Below are 18,825 nucleotides of genomic sequence, written 5' to 3'. Positions count from 1 at the left end.
AGTGGACGGGAAATCTCAGCTTTTCCCCGGCCTGCTCCAAAGGGAACCAGACGGCTGTCTCATGGGGACAAGGCTGGTGTGAATCTCCCCATCCCCGAGGCTGGTGCTCAAGTGGACCTGTGCCCTGTGGCTTGTAGCAGCAGCAGAGAACCGAGCTCCTCACCCACCCGTCAGCGAGTTCACCCAGGTTTTTCTTCCTCCAGAACAGAGAAGAACAGCTTGCCATACCTGAGCTGGCACCTGGTTGCTGCTATTTAAATAACGGCTCTAACACAACAGGCGTAGTTCAGGGTCTGGCAACCAACCCCCAGCCTGAATCAGGCCGTATGGATTTAATTAAATATATTTTTTTATTTAAAGAGCTTGGCTGGCTCAGAGTAGCAATATCTTTCTTTCCTCTCTTACTCTTTCTTCCCTTTCTTCCTCTCTCCCTCTTTCTCCATCCTCTTCCTATGAGGCTACAGGCTACCATTTTCCTCAGCTGTCTTCCTCCTGCTGGGACTGTATAAGTCCCTCATAAACAGAGTAGGATTCCACGGTGCTGCCGCGGGGAAGGATCCCACTCTCCTGGCTCTACCTGCCAAGCAGACAAACAAAACCTCCGTTAGTCACTCTCAAATCACTGTGACAGAGGCACCGAGAGAAACGACTTAGGGGCCAAAAGATTTAATTCCTTCTCATAGTCAGAGAGGGGCCAGCCATCTTGGTGGGGAAGGCTGAGCTGTTATTGTTTACTCCTCTGTTGTTGTGATAAGGCACAGCCCTACAGCCACCTGGTGGAGGGAAGGTGTTTGGCGTTCATGTCATCAAGGGAAGCCGGGACAATCATCCGAGGCAGGAGCCTGGAGCTGGGAACTGAAGTAGACACAAGGAGCAGAGCAGCTTCCTGGCCACTTAGCTCCCTTTCTTACACAGCCCGGGTCCTTTTGCCCGGGAATGGCACTGCCCCCTGTGGGCGTGGCCCCCTACATCAGTAGCAATTAAGGAAATACCCGGCTCAGCTGAGGTTCCTTCTTCCTGGGTGTGTCGAGGTAACACCTAACTCAATTGTGACCCGTAGTCCGCTTTGTAAAATGATGGTGCAGCGTGCTCGTCCGGAAGTGGCCGGGGTAACTCAAGAACCCACCCTTTCAGGGACCTACTTCTCCCATCCAAGCCTCGCCTCCCCAAGGATTCGGGAACCTCCCAAATGGTGCCACCTGCCGGGAACAGAACATTTGAAACTTGGGACTGTGGGAGATCTTTGGAACACAAGTTGAAAGACCTCCCAAAGAGAAGGCAGACACTCATGTCGGTACAGGGTTCGCGTCTCTGTCCCCATTCAAACCGTGGTGTCAGGTACCCAAGCATTCAAGGGAACACTGGCTGAGGCAGCCAGCGTGGCAGAAGGCTACAAGTCCTGGATAGCATCATTTGCTGAGAGTCTCCCTTGAAACAGGTCAGAAACATGAGACGGAGGAGCATGGACTTAACATTTCTGTGTTTAGACATGCTGCTCTTTCATTCTTTTTTTTTTTTTTTTTGTTTTTTTTGTTTTTACAAGACAGGGTTTCTCTGTATTGTTTTGGAGGCTATAGGTCCAGCCCAGCCTCGAACTCAGAGATCTGCCTGCCTCTGCCTCCCGAGTGCTGGGATTAAAGCCACCCCCCGGCTGCTCTTTCATTCTTAAATTCCCTGAAACCGCTAACAGAACAGAAGACCTGAAGACAAAAGAAAAGTCGTCTTCTGTTGCTGAACGGCTGAGTCCAAGTCTCTGGCTGTGTCACCACAAGTACAGGGAATGGGCTAGGAGGACGGGGTTTAATATATATATATTATATTTCCCCCTGGGATTTTGTTCATTTTTTGGTGCCGGAGATCAAATTCATGGCCTCCCTAGGCATACAAATTACCCCGAATGTACACCTTCAGTCCCTAAAGATACTCTGATATCAATGTTGCCTGTTGGTCGGCCGAGAGGACAGTCTCAGGTTCCTCCTCCACAGGTGATGCTGACCTTGTCTTTTGGTGGGTCTCTCACTGGGACCTGGGGCATGTTGTTTAGGCTAAACTGGTTTACCGTTGGGATCTGGCTATCTCTGCCTCCCCGGGGCTGACATATACCATCATGCCCAGCTTTTTTACCCGGGTTCTTGGGATTAAACTGAGGACCTCAAGTAAGCACTTTGCTAACAGCTATCTCTACAGCTTCCCTCTGGGCTGCCTTCCCCAGGAAGACTACTCTGGGCAGAGGTTCAGAGTAGCCTGCATCTCTGTTGTGAATTATGAGTTTTCTTGTTTACCTGTCAGTGGGGTTTGGTTGTCAAAGCATGTATTCCCAACGACTCGGAGGCACGCCTAAGGAAATGAAGAATAGGTTGTAGGATTTTTTGTTGTCAAGACTTGAAAAACCCGTTTTCCCAGTCTTATAATTCAAAAGCTGTCCAAAGCACCTATGTAGGACTGTGGCTCCGTGGAACTGAGCCTCCACCTGGCAGCCGGATGGTCCCACAGCAGGGACTTCCACCAGGTGATGAGGGTCTGACTGTGACCCTGGGCGTGTCCCCATGTCACCCAGCACAGCTGCGGTTTCTTCAGCTATGGATGGAAGGCTTGGGATAAAAATTTTTTTTTAATTTTTACTATTATTAATTTTTGTCTTGTTTTTCTCTGTGACGTTGGAGGCGATCCTGGAACTAGCTCTTGTAGGCCAGGCTGTGTGTGTGTGTGTGTGTGTGTGTGTGTGTGTGTGTGTGTGTGTGTGTGTGTGTACCCATCCATGTACTACAGTGCATGTGAAGTTTCGAGGCCAGCAGGCAACTTTCAGGAGTCCATTCTTCTGCCTTGGGCTCTGGGGATCAGACGTGAGTAGTTAACCAGCGAGCATGCTTACATTTGTGGTCCCTCCCTCAGCCGGCCTCAGCATGCGCCCTTTCATCTGCTCTACGGGCCCAGAGAGCAAGCCTGTGTGGGCTGGAGACGACTTTATCCGGACACCCACACATACAAACGGCCCTGACGTGACAGAATTAACCAGAAGAAACGTGGCACTTTTCACTCAAGAGTAAGGAGGGGATGGAGAGATTTGGAGAGATTACTTAGTGCTTAGCCGCAGGGGCTGCCGTTCCAGAGGGTCAGGGTCTGTCCCACGTGGTCCCACAGATGTTTAGCCCCAAATAAACACACTGAGGCTTATATCAGTGTGGGAACACCAGACCTTGAGCAGAGACCCACTTCCCCTTCTGCCTGGGAGTAGGCAGCTATAAGACAATGTTTAGTAAAAACATGTTTACTAAAAACGATACAATAAGTTCCTGGAAAAGGCCTTCCCATGGAAACCACCCTGACCTCGACCTTGTCCAAAGACTAACCGCACCTTCAAAAACCCACACACATCCACCTCTGGTGTCAGAGCAGAACCAGCCAGGGTAGAGGAGAGAGCAGAAGCTTCTCTGGTGGGAGCCTTTCTTAGGAGGTTTTCTTGAACCTTTTTGGAGCCTGTTTAAAGTTCTCTTTATATCATTGAACGAGTCTCTGTGTTTTCAATACCCGACACCCTCCGCACGTTCTCGGACACAGGCCGCGCAGCAGACGTGACAATTGGAGGTCCCACTGAGATCGTGAAAGCGAGGTAAGTGGACGGGGTTAAGAAACTATGGGGAATAGTTCTGGGAAGCTAGAATCATTACAGTATCAACTAAAAAAGTTACTTAAAGAACATGGGACTGCAGTCAAGTCTAAAACCCTAGAAGGCTTTCTAAAATCCATCGAACGAGCCAGTCCATGGTTCATTACTGGGGAAGCTTAAATATTCCAGATTGGGAGGAGGTTCGCCGTGATCTTCATAGACTTTTACGAAAAGAGGGATCTGAGTCCTTGCCCCCTACGACATTCTCCTTATGGAGATTAGTGAGGGGAGCACTTTTGACAGATAAGGTTCGTCACCACCAGGTAGTTCAGGACACAAAAGAGGCTTTTTTAGAGTTACAAGAGACTGAGACTCAAGCCTCCTTGAGTTCAGGGGCAGAGAGTGATGATGAAGAGACCGTGATTGAAACTAGAGGCTCCATTGTTAGTGAGGATGAGGAGGAGTCTCTTAGTAACAACAAAAAAACGGGTAGACATCTCCGGGCGCGACCCAAAAAGAAGGACTCCGGTCAGAATCGGTTATATCCTTCTCTATCAGACCTAGAAAATGGAAGTAGCTCAGACTCAGACTTGTCACAGTCTGAAAAGGAACGGTTACTTGCTGAGATCGCGGCCCTTAAAAAAGAACTAAAAAAGATTCTAATTAAGGAAAGACAGGACAGGGAGAGAAACCCTTCCCCATACTCTGAAAAAAGGGACTCCTCCTATGAGATAACCCAGTCCTTCTTGGACCTGGAGGGAAGACCCAGAGGAGGGGTCCAATGCTGCCCGGTGGTGGCCCCGGTAATGGAAGTTCCAGACCCGAACAATTCTCGACAGGTCATTCGGCGCCATGACCCTTTAAGTTTCAAAGATATAAAACAACTGAAAGAGGCAACTTTAAATTATGGAGCACAGGCTCCCTTTACACTTTCCTTAATGGAATCTTTTGCGTCTCTTAATTTGACACCTGGCGATTGGCAGCAGCTTTGCAGAGCAGCTCTGTCGGGGGGAGATTATTTGATTTGGAGAGGTGAGTTTCAGGAAAGATGCAGCCAGACAGCCCAAAGGAATGCACAGGCCGGACAGCCCCAGAGAAATGTGGAGATGCTTACCGGGAGTGGTCAATACGCCACCATTCAGCAACAAATGCAATATGACATCGCAGTCTATGCCCAAGTGGCAACAGCAGCCCAAGGGGCTTGGAAAGCATTGCCTTCCAAGGAAGGAGGGGATCATCTGTCCAAAGTCCTTCAAGGACCTTCCGAACCTTTTCAAGACTTCGTAGACCGTCTCAGTCAGGTAGCAGAAAGAATATTTGGGGGCATTGGGCCTGCGATGCCAGTCATCAAGCAGATGGCATTTGAAAACGCAAATAAGTATTGTAAGGAAGCCCTTCGCCCCTATCGCAATAAAAGTCTAAATGACTATATCCGGATCTGTAGGGACATTGATGGGAACTTCATCCAGGGCCAAGTGTTAGCTACTGCCATTCGGCCCCAAGTGGGGAAAGAAAGACCTACTCTGGGAGGGAGAAAAACATGTTTCAGCTGTGGTAGAGAGGGACACTTCCGTAGAGAGCGCCCTCAAAATAGTACTACGGGTCTCAAGAGACCTGGTTTATGCCCCCGTTGTCGAAGGGGATATCATTGGGCCAATAACTGCTACTCTAAAACTGACAGGGAGGGAAATTTCCTTTCTGCTAATAATAATCAGGGAAACGGGAGGAGGGCCCCGCCCCAGGGCCCCAAAACCAATGTGTACGGGGCAATGACCCCTGCTCTGGGCAGTGGCAGGACTCATTTTCTCCCCCAGAGCAACGCCTTCATATCTCAGACCTCCTTAGAGCCACCTCGGGGAGTGCAGGATTGGACCTCGCTCCCTCTGCCCGGGCAATCCTAACACCGGAAATGGGGATCCAGGCCCTCCCTACTGGGGTGCATGGGCCATTGCCCCCAGGCACGGTCAGACTACTCTTGGGACAGTCCAGTACTATTCTTCGAGGCCAGGCTGGACTGACAGCCTCAAACAATACAGAGAAACCCTGACTCAAAAAAAAATTTTTTTGTAACAGTAAAGAGGTACTGGTATTAAGTAAAAAAAAAGACAAAGGTATATAGAATAAAAAATTTTGTTTACATTTAAGTTCTATTTTGTGAGTCACCTCTAAAAATTTTTGGCCAAAAGCCTGGCCTCTCCACCTTGCATCTACAGAATTACAAGGAGTAGGTACGGCTATACCCCATGACTGTAGCTCAAATGGAGAAATGATAAAGAACATACAGGACTTTTTAACCCTTGTAGTTCAAGAATTGGCTGGAGTTGTTCTTTTACATAGATTTCAATTAAGAAAGCTTCATTACAACAGACTAATCATGACCTAGGGAAAAAGGATGACTAAAAGATGCATGTATGTTCTAAATGTATGGTGTGGCCACACCGGTATGTATGAAATGTGATTGTGAATGCGTGAGTGTAAACTGCTTATATGATTAAAAGGATACTTAAATCCCTTCAAAAAATAGTTAAAAAGCTACCTAGATTGCTTTATATATAGCCAAAAGGAACATCCAGCCAGTCTGTTAATGTTTTAACAGAAAAATTTAAGATACAAATGAGGCCTTGTCAGCTAGTGAGAGCTCTACAGGTTAGATTGGGAAAGACTACTCACAGACTTCAAATAATTTTCAAAAGTTATTTGGACACAGTATAGTTTACAATCTTTGAGTGATTTTCAAAAGTTTTGGGAAATATTTAATGGATATGTCCTTTTTAATGGAAATCTACAAATAATCTAAGTAATAATATCAATTTACCTAGATAGTTAACCAAGGAGGATAGACAAATCCTTCTACTGTTATGGTCCAGCTTCAACAGTTCAAAAAAAATTTTTTTAAAAAAAGGGAAAATAATGCCCCCAGTCCCCACATGACTCATCCAATAATACACTCCTCATTTAAAAATTTTATAATGTAAATGCCAGTGAGCTTCATTCAGACAGATTCTGGCATGATGGAACTTGAGCAACCATTGCTCAGGTCAAATGGAGACATCGATGCACTAGACAGTGGAAAAGACCCTAATTTGGGGTCGAGGGCATGTTTGTGTTTTCTTGCAGGAAAAGAATAAAGCTTCGGCAGCTGTCAGACCATTTAGTGAGATGCATGGAGCAGAGAAAAACTGGACCTGAGACCATGGGAGCCCACCTAAGCCAGTTTGAGTGAGATCTCCTAAATCAGTGTTCCTGACCCTTGATGTCATGGAATCTAGAGCCCAAGAAAGAAAGAAAACAGTCGGTTTGAGATTTCCAGTTTCTCAACAGACCTGCTGCATCAACCTTCCAGACCCATGAGTTTTCATCGTAAAGCCAACAGAGAAAAAAGGACCCATTTAAAGCATTTGGACATTGGTATGGACTATGATGAGTGGCAAAAGCCTCTTTTCAGTATTTGAGCAGGACATGGTCACTTGAAATATCAGACTTGATGGTTCCTGTTTCTGGAATCACGACTAGGCCAGTGTATTTTTCTAGAGAAATACAACTTGTCCTAATGCGACAACTACTGTTCATATTTTTCATAATGCTACATGTGTAACATCAATGATTGTGCCCAATGTATCTGTGCAAGTGCACTTTCTAAATGCTTTCCTGAGCAGATCTTAAAACGCTTGTAAACTTTATCAAATTGTAAATGTAAATCACATGCGGGTTACCCTTGTAACAGAATGAAAATCACATACATGTTACTCTTGTAACAGATAAAGGCTGGTAAAATGTTATGGCCCAGATCTGGTGATGGGTATGGTGATGGAGAGGCGCTATGTCAATGGGGGTCCTGGAAATGGTGGCAGTGGCAGTAGGCATTCTGGCTTTATGCCGAGCTCAAACGTGCCTTGTTCCAGAGGCAAGAGATCCGTAACCAAGTATTGCTTAGCTTAGCCCATGGCAATCCCGATAGCCATGAAGGTTGGTTACAGATGATTTAAGATTGGGGTGTCTCCGACGACGGACAACCTGTGGGGAAGACCCCTCCCACCTAAGACAGGGGTTCAAGGTCCCCCAAAGACAAAAAAGGGAGGGTGACCCTACTTGACCTAAGCCAGGAGTGCCTCATTTGAAAATAAAAAGGGGTGAATTGTGGGAACACCAGACCTTGAGCAGAGACCCACTTCCCCTTCTGCCTGGGAGTAGGCAGCTATAAGACAATGTTTAGTAAAAACATGTTTACTAAAAACGATACAATAAGTTCCTGGAAAAGGCCTTCCCACGGAAACCGCCCTGACCTCGACCTTGTCCAAAGACTAACCGCACCTTCAAAAACCCACACACATCCACCTCTGGTGTCAGAGCAGAACCAGCCAGGGTAGAAGAGAGAGCAGAAGCTTCTCTGGTGGGAGCCTTTCTTAGGAGGTTTTCTTGAACCTTTTTGGAGCCTGTTTAAAGTTCTCTTTATATCATTGAACGAGTCTCTGTGTTTTCAATACCTGACACCCTCCGCACGTTCTCGGACACAGGCCGCGCAGCAGACGTGACATATCAGTTATCAACTGTTGGCCCTGTGGCTCATGCTTCCTATTGGCTAGCTCGCTCTTAATTATTAACCCATTTCTATTCATCTAAGTACTTACGTGTGGTCTTGACTTAGCAGAGAATGCCCGGGCGTCCTATCTTCCCGGTGGCTACTTGGTGACTCTCTTGACTTCTCCTCTCTGCCTCCCTCTCCCCAGAATTCTCCTCATCTGGTAGCCCCACCTATATTTCCTTCCTGGCTATTGGTCAATCGGTGTTTTATTAGTCAGCCAATAAGAGAAACACGTATACAGAAGGACATCCCCCATTAAGGGTTTGATTCCCGGTACCCACATAGTAGTTTTCAACCGTGTAACCCCAGTTCCAGAGGACGTGTGTCCTCTTCTGACTACCATAGGTATCAGGTGTGCAAGTGAGGCACAGACATCATTGTAGGCAACACACCCAGACACATATAAAATAAATATTTAAGAACGAGTCTCTGTAAGGACAGCATGAGCCCAGCCCTGCTTGGGTTGAACACTTCTGTTTCCCTAGATCAAGATATTCTTGTGCAAACCCTTGGTTTTCATTCCCCGAGTCTTCTTAAAATTGGGTTGGATGTATTTCAACTACAACTCATTTAACTCCACACACTGAAAACCAACTCCTTTTCCCCAGATCTGGGGTTTGGAAAGAACAAAGGCCATGTAGGCCAGACATTATTGCCACAACTGGCTTTGAGATGCCATTCGCAGTGGCAAGGGGCCCAGCGTGTCCTTGGCTTCAGCGTGGGCTTGTGTACGGCTACAGCGGTGTCTCATCCCCTCAGCCAATAGCGATGGAGCCTCCGGTACCTGTGGGGTGCTGACTACTGCCCTGGACAAGGCAGGGGAGACTCAGGCAGGAAGGAATGAGACTGTAGACAATCCCCTGGGTTGGGTTGTCTGTCCTGCCTGTATTCAGTCAAAGTGGCCCTGGTGTGTTTGCTTGTGTCTGGGCGGTGCTGTCCGACCGTTGAGCACTGGTCAGAAGAGCACAGGGATCAAAGACCCCAAGGGTCCATCCCATCTCTATACTTCTCCAGAGCACAGACTGTCCCATGATTGAAGGAGGGTCCCAAGAGAGCTGACTCAAGATCAGGAAACACGGGTGTGCGGGGCTTCCTAGCCTCTTGGAGGGAACTCAGATAAAACCTGCATTGTCAAAAGCCTTCTTCCTGAAAGTCTATTAGAGATGGCTCAGTAGTTAAGAGCACTTGTTACTCCTTCAGAGGACCTCAGGTTTCATTCGTGGCAGCCACAGGGCGGCTCACAACCATCCATAGCCCCAGTTCTCGGAAGTCCAGCGCCCTCTTCTGGTCTCCACTGGCACTACATACACAAGAGGTACATACATACATCCAGGCACTCCTACGCATAAATTTTTAAAAAAAATATCTAAACAACTTTTTGTTGTTGTTTTCTTTTGTTTTGATTTTCGGTTTTTTGTTTGTTTGTTTGTTTGTTTTTTGAGACAGAGTTTCTCTGCATTGCTTTGGAGCCTGTCCTGGAACTTGCTCTGTAGAACTCACAGAGATCGGCCTGCCTCTGCCTCCCGAGTGCTGGGATTAAAGGCGTGCACCACCAACATCTTAAGAAAGCCTTCTCAAACACTTCTGCTGACCCGGGGAGACCCGTGCTGACACAGCACAGCCCTGTAAGTGTTGAACCCCAAGGTACAGTCCAGGGAGTCGCCTGCATCTCCCATGTTTACATTGCCCCTGGGGACTCTGAAAGTGGAACCCGTGCCGTTAGTGGAACCTCTTCCCTGCCCCCGGGTGCAAATATCCCATCTTCACATAAGAGCTAGTAGGGGTGCAACATCATTTTATGACGAGATGAAGGATGATGAAGGGTGTCAGCGCTGTCAGGGAGGTAAAGGCCAGCTCAGGAAGGGTCTCCTGCCTCGTTGGAGGCGTGGGCTCCTGGCACCAGCTGATCAGGCGTCAACGCAGCCGGGGGAAACAAGGACACTTATTACCAGGAGACATCACTTACACCAGAAGCTTGGAAGGTGAGAAGCCCTCGGAAACCTGGCCAGCATCCAAGAGAGAGCTTTGGTTTCCCCCTTCCCCTCCATCCCTCACCTGTCCCACTCACCCCTGCCCATGCCCCCAAAGGGAAATGTGTTAGAGTCACCAAAGGGTGTGCCTCTGATGCTATCCACGACCTCAGTCCAACCACACCCTGCTAAGGTCCTAACTGAGGTCCTGGTTGGCAAGACGATGAGGCGGTGGCTCTCCCGGCTCAGCCACCGCGATGCCACAGTGCCCTCTGCCTCCCGATGGAGATGGAGATGTGACCACGGGACCCTTCCTGCCCAGACCAGTTTTCGTGCCTCCAGCCCCAGCACTGACTCCTTGTCTCTAGCTGGGATCTCTAACCTTTGGTTCACAGCCTGACGTTGGCACTCACGCCTTCGCCGTGCACGTGCGCGCACGTTGGCTTCCCCTTCACCCACTACACAGTGGCAAGCTCTCGGCTCCTCTCCAACCAGTCCCCAAACAACGTAGTAGAACTCCAGGAATGCTTGAAAAAAAACAAAAACAAAAAAAACGAGGAAGGCCCCGGGAAAAACAACTAATACTAGTGTGGTTATTTTTAGAGCCAACGAACAAAAAAAAAAAAAACAAAAACAAAAACAAAAAACAACAACAACAAAACATTCGTAGCAACGAAAAGGGACAAAGTGGCATTTTTAACACAGGGAAGTGTGGTGTGTTGTCCATTGGGCCTGTCTGAACGGATAAGCCATTTGGGAAGCGTGCCAAGAAAAAAAAACTGGACCCACTAACCTCTAACCCAGTATTTTCCCATAATGCCTTTCTCACCCTTGTCGGATTAGCTTCTGTTTGGATTTGCAGCTTTTTAGGAATTTCGACATCAGTTCATTGTTTTCGAGGTTTCACAACCTGCCCTTCCCACGTACTATGAGAGGTACATGCAACGATCACTTTTCATCTGTCCAAGAATTTAAATTGCGTTCTCTGTTGCAAACTTCACGACACCCCTTTTGAGATAGCTGGAAACACCTGGGAACGCTGTGCGAACAGGCCCAGGAAAGGTCCCCACAAGCTGGGCTAGGCAGAGTTCTTCTGTGTGTGGGGAGCCTCTGTTCCCATGGGTAGGATGCCCCACAGTCAGCGCCCTCGGAAACTAGGGACGTGAGGTAGAGCCAAGAGCCCATGTATAAATAATCCCCCAAAGCTCCACATTTAACTCGGGCAAATACGTTTTTGGAGACACTTAGAAGGAAAGTGGCTGCCTCCTTTTTTTTGGATACCTGATTTGTGATCTTGCGCTGAGCATGCTCAGAAATGTGCCTGTCCCCTACGTGTGTGTGTGTGTGTGTGTGTGTGTGTGTGTGTGTGTATTTTCCCCAACAAAACCCCCTTGCTCTGAATTTTGAGGAGAGTACTGCTGCGGCCGTCTTGATGGAGGAGCAGATCTTCCTTCTTTTCTCTTTCTGGTTGCGCTTCTTGGCTTCACGCCGGCCAAGGGGAGAACCCGTTGCATCCAGGAAAGAAAGGTTGATGAGCGGACTGCTGGCAAGTGCCTCTTGCCATTCCTGCAGCACAGCAGGGCCGGTTGCCAAGTGGTAAGAGACTATTGTGTGTGGGTGTCACAGTCAAGAGAAAGATGATGCAATGCAGGAACATAGGTTTTCCCGCATCTGACCTGGAAACACTTTGGTTCAAATGTATGCATTTGCGATTTTTAGACAAGTAATGTAACCTTCAGCTTACACACGCTTCCAGGCCTCCACCCTGTAGGATTATTAGGAAAACCAAAGGTGACATAATGACTATAGAGCGTTAACATGATATACCCCTCCCAATTGAAATGCTCCTCCTTGAGGATAAGGGAGACTTGTGAGACTCGGGAGTCTTGGAGAGCCAGAACAGTATGTTTACACAACCCCTCCTCATGGCCATGGAAGCAGTAACCCGCTGACCAGAGGAGACTCTCGTTCTGTTAGGGCTGCCTTGGGAGTCATGGAGAGAGCTCCAGTGTTGCAGCATTGAGGAGTTGTCACCCATGCTGGAGTGAGCTTTGTGATAGCACAGCTGCCCGGGGGGGGGTGGGGGGTGGGGGGGTGGGGGTGGGGGGGGCATCCATGTCGCTGTGATTAACCCTTCACCCACCCTCCTGTAAGTGACCCTGATAAACTCATTGGCTCACCACATTGCTAAGGTAGAATCATTTACCTTGACCGGTTGTTCAACTCCTATCTGGGGTGAGTAGACAGTTGTCCTCATCTCTCTGGGAAAAGTCTCACACAGCACTACCCCCTTCCCTCCTACACACACACACACACACACACACACACACACACACACACGCACGCACGCACGCACGCACGCACGCACGCACTCACACGCACGCACGCACTCACACACACACGCACGCACGCACTCTCACACACACGCACGCACGCACTCTCACACACACACACTCTCACACACACACACGCACGCACTCACACACACACACACACACACACACGCACGCATGCACACACACACTGGTCCTCCGACGTGCCATTTGAGGAGGTTGTGGAAATTTCTGGAGGTGAGGTCTAGCAAGAGGAAGCAGATTACCTGGGAAGGCCTACCTTCTCCCCCATTCTCTCTTCTATTTCTTGGCTGCCACACACTCTTGCTATCATGTTTTTACTCGCTGAAACCGTGAACCAGCGCAAACCTTTCCTTCCTGCCTTAGACCCCCCTGTCAACTTGACCCACAAACATTTCACTGCTAAGCCCTAACCTTTCCTGGTTTTGTTCATCCCCAAGATCACACATTGGCATATAATATAATCATTCTAAAATTTAAAAGTCCCACAGTCTTTAAATTTTTAAACATTTAAAAATTCAGCCTCATCAAAACATCCAGTCTCTTTTAAAAATCCAAATATCTGTAAGACTCTGAAACCTCTTTAAAGGCAGGAAGTGTCTCAGCTGAGGAATCCTGCAAAATCAAAAGTAAACCAAGCCGGGCGGTGGTGATGCAAGCCTTTAATCCCAGCACTCGGGAGGCAGAGGCAGGTGGATCTCTGTGAGTTCGAGGCTGGGCTGGTCTACAGAGTCAGTTACAGGACAGCCAGGACTACACAGAGAAACCCTATCTTGAAAACAAACAAACAAAAAGTAAACCAAACACTTTATTATTTGAAGAGGAAAGAACCAGCGTGCAGTCACAATCTGAACAAAGCAAAACCAAACTCCGACCGTGTAAACAATTCAATACCCAGTGTCTGGGATCCACTCACATGCTTCCAGGCTCCTCCAAAGGGCTTAGGCCCCTTCTCCGGCTCCGCCCCCTACAGCACACACAGCCTGCCTTCTAGGCTCCAGCTGGCTCCTCTCCACCACTGCTGCTATTCCATGATACTGGCACCTCTAAAATGCAGGGGTCTTCTGCTGCAACTGGGCTGCACTTTTACCGTGGCTCCTGGGATCTCTTAGACGACTCCAACCCTGTTCCACAGTGTCAAGCCTCAGCTGCTCTCCATGACCCCTCCATGCCTTTAAAAGCAGTATGTACCGTCAGGATGACTCGAACACTACCAGCACAAGGGATGATCTTGGCCAGCTCTGGAACACAGCTTCCGTGTGCTGACTCTCAGGAAACATTTTCTAGAAGATTTCAGTTAGTCTCTCGTTTTCCTTTAGGTTTTTCAAGGAAGGTCTCTCTGTGGAGCCCTGGCTGTCCTAGAACTCACTCTGTAGAGTGGGCTGGCCTCAAACTCACAGAGATCCCACCTGCCGCTGCCTCCCTGGCGCTAGGATTAAAAGTGTGGGCATTGCAGTGGTCTGTTACAGCCCAGCTACTTGGTCTCTTCTTAACCACAGCTGATTCTTTAACTCCAGCTGACCAGACACCACAAATCTGTTACACAAATAATAAAAACCCAGAGACAGATATGTCATCAGCCATGTTGAGGGCAGGCTTGCCCCAACCTTGGTAGAGGTGAGAACTCTCTGGTGAGTTCTCTGCTTTGCTTTTCTGATCTTCAGCTTGAACCCCAAAATCTGCCTCTGGTTTTCTATTATTCGTGTTACCACAAATTCTTCACAGGAATGGCCTGACAGTGTCTTTGCTTCCCTCTGAGACCTCACAAGCCAGGCCCTCCATGGTCTGCATTGCTCTCTACGTTTCTATCTTCCCAAGTTCCTACAGAACAGTCTACTGAGCTCTCAATACTCAAAAGCTTTTCTAGTTATCTCAAAGTTCCAAAATCCTTCCATGGCCCTCCCCAAAACAGCATGGTCAGCTCTGTCACAGGAGTACCCCACAGTCCTGGGACTAATTTTTTTTCTTAGTGACGTTTCTATTGTGATAAAACGCCATGACTCAAAGCAATGTGGGACCAAAAGGGATTATTCGGCTCACACGCCCATACCACTGTTCATCACTGAAGGGAGTCAGGAGAGGAACTCAAACAGGGAGGAACCCGGAGGCAGGAGCTGATGCAGAGGCCATGGAGGGTGCTGCTTGCTCCCTATGGCCGGATGCAGCCTGATCTAATGGGGACATTTTCTTAACTGAGTTTCCCTCCCTCTCAGATGACAATGACACTAGTTTGTGTCGAGTTGACATTAAGCTGGCCAGCATGTTCCTTTTAAGTTGTTTCTCTTGGACATTTATGTGCAGCAACCAAACCCATAGGGCATTTTCTTAATAAGTGATTGATGAGAGAGTCCAGCTCATTGTGGGTGGTACCATCCCTGGGCTGGTGATCCTGGTTCTATAAGAAAGAAGAATGAGCAAACCACGGGGAGCAAGTCAGAGAGCAGCTCCCCACCATGGCCTCTGCATCAGCTCCTGCCTCCAGGTTCCTGTCCTGCTTGAGTTCCTGTCCTGACTTTCATTGATGAACCGTGATGTGGAAATCTAAGTCACAACAGCCAGCCAAGAAAACACTGTCCTGGATGACAAACGCCACCCCTCAGCTCTCGTCGGAATCTGGAGCTTATGCACCCTTGGAATTCCTCCTCAAGCCTTTGCCTAAGGCTGCATTTGTTGTCACCGATGTGCAAGCTTCATGAGGTCCAACATGTTCTTTTTTTTTTCTTGGAACCTTGGTAATGACATGGCCGTGTTAGTCCTTGATGACTAACTCCTCCTGAATGAAGCGGTGCCTTTTGTTCCTTTGTGGCAGATTGTTTAAAAGCAGCAAGCAGGGCACGCATCTTTTGAGTCTTGAGGCAAAGCATCCCCCATCATTTCTGGGTCCCACCTTGCTACACCCAATCTTCCTTTACTCTAAATTCTCCGGGAAAGCGGTAGCAACATGCTTCTTAGAACACAGTGCCTGTTTGTTTTGATCAGCTAAGTTCAGGGGCCGGGTGTCCAGAGTCCGCAGGAGAGAAACCATAGTTAGCAGCCCCTCCTCCCCAGAACACACTGGGAAATATGCTGGACCGGCTTTTTTTGTTAAGATCATCGAATTATACCGGCCTCCCTTTCAGCTTCTGTGTTCATACCCTTCACCGGTTTTCTCGTTTTAATCACCTCTTGGTGTTACTTGGGACTTTCACTACTTTTCTGAAAGCCTGCTCAGCAAGTAACTTAAAAGAGGGAGACACAGTGACAGTCCTGGGGTCCCTTCTGGTAGTTTGTGTCCTGGACTGAGCCACAGTCCTGAAGATTTTAGAAAAGACTTCTCCAGTAGGAGAAGCTCCATCCTGGTCAGCCACACTTTAGAAGACTGGATTTCTGGAGGTGTGAGCATTAGGGGCTAGCTAGGAGCAAAGCCTAGATTTGGAAGCTTAGACAGAGCAAGGGATTGCTTTTCATACAAAATAATCAAAGGCCGAGGGAGATGGGGCAGGGGTGACATTTATTTTATTAAAAGAACAGGAAGGGGTCATATTTCCCTTTTTAGTGTGTGTGTGTGTGTGTGTGGTGTGAGTGTTTGGTGTGTGTATGAGTGTGTGTGTGTGAGTGTGTGGTGTGTGTGAGTGTGTGCGTGAGTGTGTGTATGAGTTTGTGTGAGTGTGTGAGTGTTTGGTATGTGTATGTGGTGTGTGTGTGAGTGTTATGAGTTTGTGAGTGTGTGTGTGTGTGTGTGTGTGTGTGTGTGTGTAATAGGCCGTTGGTCCATTTAAATAAACGAGTTTCTCCAGCTTGGGGAGGGGTGGTCAAAGAGGGAGCTGGGGGAGAGTTAGAGTGCTTCTTGAATATGAAGCAGGCAACTTTCTTTTTTTATTTAAGGAAAGGGGGATTAAAAGCAAGAACCTTAGGGCATTTAATAACGGAGGCATTTTTTTCTTGCTCTACGTGGATTATTGAGGATTATCTGCTAAAAGCAAAAGCCGGTCTAATGTTTCTGTTTGATTCGCCCTCCTCTGCTCTCATTGAGAATCCCCATGATTTTCATTCGGCTATTGATGGGTAACCCTGGAAAGCAAGAACCGAGGGCCTTATTTGGGGGTAGGGGAGAGAGGAGTTGAACCATGGAGCATGCGTCCCACCACTGCATTGCATCCCCAGTTCGCACTCCACAGAGAAACTCTTCCCAGTGGTCAACCACTGAAGAATAGGAATGGACTCGGCCATCAAAAACCTTTAACAATGAGACGCTTTAAACACTAGACCCATAAAAGGTTTTTGCAACCAATTGCAGAGGCTTAAAGCTCCGAGCTCCTGGCGCTGCTTTGAGCCCGTGCGTGCGAGCGAGCGAGCGAGCGTGCGAGCGTGCGTGCGTGCGTGCGAGCGTGCGTGCTTGTAGACACATGCAGGCGTGAACCCAGGCCTCTGCAGCATGTGGAGCAATCGGTCTACCCATGGTCTCTGCGGTTTCAAGCCAGGCACGCCTATGAGCGAGGCAAATGCTTGGGCTTTATCTCAAAAGATGTAAGTCGCCTGTGTATCAAAAGCAGACATCTGCCCCAGGGCTTTTGTGAAGCTGGAAGGAAAGTGATTTGGTTTTTTTCCCTTTTGGAGACAGCTAACTTAGGTTTCTAGCCTGGCCGTCAGCTGCCCGTATTACCCAAGGATGCCCTGAAACTGTATCTACTTCCCAGAGTGCTGGGATTTCGACCTAAAGCACCACACCTGTTTTATGTGGCACTGAAGTTAAAAACCAGAGCTTTGAGTGTAGAACATGAACACTCTACCCACTTAGCTCCCACTCCTGGTACAGGAAGAGCAATTCTAACAAAGTAGGAAGAAGGATATAGTCCCTAAAAATTCAATTTGGGTATTCAAGACGTGGGATCTTCTGGATATATGGGATAACCTGAGAAGGTCATATAAGGCCATAGGTAACACCAGATGTTACGGAAAGAGCAGAGCTTTGGGGGCCAGTGTAAGATTTAATTCTGCTCTTAAATCTGTCTTGATCTGGAACAAAGTAGTAAGGTTTTCTAAACTTCAGAATCTTCTTGTTGTTGCTTTTGTTTGTTTGTGTTTCAAGATAGGATATCTCTGGGTAGCCCTGGCTGTCCTGGAACTTTCTCTGTAGACCAGGCTGGACTTGAACTCAGAGATCCCCTTGCCTCTGCCTCACAGGGCTGTTGAGTGAGCTGTTATAACACAAGGACATCATTCCTTCTAGGTAGAAATGCTGTAAGTGTTGCACATAGTTAAAGGCATATATATGTGCATGTGTAATGTATATGATTGCTATCATTTCTCTATTCTTCTGTCTTCCTCCTGCTTATCCCCAAAGTCCTTAGTGCAAGCAAGGCTTCTCGGTGCTGCGCCTGATGCCTCAGGAAATTCTTTGAGAACGCAAGAGAATGATGATTTGGTGACATTTGCTAACTCCACAGAATCTCCTAACTAACATTTGAGGACATCTGAAAGGGCTGAGGGAGGGCGTCTATTCCAGGAAATTACCGTAATTTGCACCTGGCTTGAAGTGTGTCGCTATCAGATAAACTACTTCACCACGTTGGTCTGTGTCCTGGCCAGAGGTGAGGGAAAGTGGTTCCCCATGCAGACTGCAGACAGAAGTGGGAAACAGGAGAGTTAAGAAGAAACGTGGGCTGGAGAGTGTGACTCATGTGGTGCCTGTCCAGCATCCGGAACCTCCCGCATTTGATTCTCACTGGCGTATAAACCAGACATGATGGTGCACACCTGTAATCCTAGCACTCGGGAGGTGGAGGAAAGATCAGAAACTCAAGGTGGTGCTACAAAGTGAACCTGAGGTCACCCTGGGGTACAGGAGACCCTGTCGAAGGGAGGGAGGGAGGGAGGGAGGAAGCAAAGTGAAACCTAGGCCAGTGGTGAGCGACAGGGGGAGTGTGTTGACTGGAGTGACCTGGGGTACAGTGAAGTACAGGCATAGGACTCTGGAAGTGTGTTCTGGGAGTTCCTGTAGCAGAGCTCAGGGGCAACACTCTTGTGATAAGGGCGTTCGAGGTCATAGTCATGTAGCGCCATGTAAACGCAGAAAAGCCAAGTCCACAAGACCTAACAAGGCCACAAAGAGGAGGGATGGTGGAGTTTATCGAGAATGGGTGAGGAGCCCTCCAGTCTCTACAGGCTCCCTAATCCTCCCGCAGAAAGGAGGGGCACGGTTCAGTGGCTGCCGGTGACAGGAAAATGAGCTCAGGCAGGGCAGAGTTGGGGCCTTGAGCACACGGACAAGTGAACCCCAGGATCTGGCCTTGCTGTTGTTATGAATGTAGTTATTTTTTTTCTCTTTGACGA

This window comes from Mesocricetus auratus, unplaced genomic scaffold, assembly GCF_017639785.1.
Source record: "Mesocricetus auratus isolate SY011 unplaced genomic scaffold, BCM_Maur_2.0 Super-Scaffold_100031, whole genome shotgun sequence".
NCBI classification, from domain to species: Eukaryota; Metazoa; Chordata; class Mammalia; order Rodentia; family Cricetidae; genus Mesocricetus; species Mesocricetus auratus.
This window is presented reverse-complemented; position numbering follows the sequence as displayed.